Below are 974 nucleotides of genomic sequence, written 5' to 3'. Positions count from 1 at the left end.
ATATTGTTGGAGATACATAAGGCCCTGGAGAAGTCTATAAACTCCCCTAGTGTTAATAACTTCTGTTCATATGCGTTAAGTACAAATTCTTTTTGGGTTAAAAGTGCCATTTCAGTTGACCGTCCTTTCATGAAGCCAAATCGGTCGTCAGTAAGGATGTCATAGTTTTCAGAGAACGAAACCGTTAAATAATTTTTCAGTACATTTAGAAAAAACTGGTAAGATTGATATATGTTTGTGATTTGATAACAAGTTCTTATTACCACATTTAAAAATAACAGTTACTTTCGCAACTTGCATTGCATTCGGAAATGTACCCTATAAAATGCGAGGTAAAGACATGCTCTAATACCGGAGACATAATATCTATGACATATTTAACAGCGGAAATTTGCAAGCCATCAAAATCATTGCTTCTACTGTTCCGAAAAGCTACAAATGCATTTTATATCTCCTGAGCACTGGTAGGTGTTAGAAATGCACTGACAGGATTATTAGATGTCAGATAGTCTAAGCTAGGAGGATGATGGATGTTTATAAGAGAAATAAAGTAATCATTAAACAAATTTTCTAATGAAGAACCTGACATTGGTGTGCCATTTAGAATTATTTCTTGAGACTGCTGGGCATTCCGGTTTACTCTCCCTAGTACGCCATGTAACCTTTGCCAGACGACGTCATTATATTTCATTATCTGTAGGTTGAATACATTGCACTTTCTAGCCTCTCGAAGGTATACGTTAAGTTGTTTCTTAATGCTTTGAAATTATGGATGTCATTTGCATACAGGAAGGAAGGAAGGAAAATAAGAGGCGAAAGGCAGAGAGGTTAACCAGGTTAAGTGTCCGGTTGGCTACTCTGCACGGGGGGATGTGGTAAGGGCAGAAAAGACACACTGCATACAGTGTGCCTTTTTGTTTTATTTGAGATAGAAGGCTCTTTGTGATCCAAGGTTTTCGGACTTTTCTGTTGCG

Source organism: Dermacentor silvarum, chromosome 1 (assembly GCF_013339745.2).
Source record: "Dermacentor silvarum isolate Dsil-2018 chromosome 1, BIME_Dsil_1.4, whole genome shotgun sequence".
Classification (NCBI taxonomy): Eukaryota; Metazoa; Arthropoda; class Arachnida; order Ixodida; family Ixodidae; genus Dermacentor; species Dermacentor silvarum.
This window is presented reverse-complemented; position numbering follows the sequence as displayed.